Raw genomic sequence first — 462 nt, 5'->3', positions numbered from 1 at the left:
CTTTGACCGGAATGCCCTCCTCCGGTCGCCTTCTTCTTCTTCTTCTTCTTCTTCTTCTTCTTCTTCTTCTTCTTCTTCTTCTTCTTCTTCTTCTTCTTCTTCTTCTTCTTCTTCTTCTTCTTCTTCTTCTTCTTCTTCTAATGTTTATTGGCGGTTGGCACTAACGTGTTGGTGCATTACCGCCACCTACTGAAATTGATTTTAGAGCTAGATGGATTATGCACATGCCAATCCCTATTCTACACTACTCTATATCCTACCACTCAAACCTGTACTATTTAGAAAATAAAAAATTGCCCTATACCCCACATTCCCTGAACTCAGTCGCAACACTTCTCTTACCTCCAGCTTGATGTGGTCTCTCTCTAACCTTTCTTTGAGGATCTGTCTCTCTTCCCTATACTTACTACACTCCACTAACACATGCTCCACTGTTTCCTGCCTACTGCAATACTCACACCT

This window comes from Notolepis coatsorum, assembly GCF_963971535.1.
Source record: "Notolepis coatsorum genome assembly, chromosome: 10".
In the NCBI taxonomy this organism is placed as follows: Eukaryota; Metazoa; Chordata; class Actinopteri; order Aulopiformes; family Paralepididae; genus Notolepis; species Notolepis coatsorum.
This window is presented reverse-complemented; position numbering follows the sequence as displayed.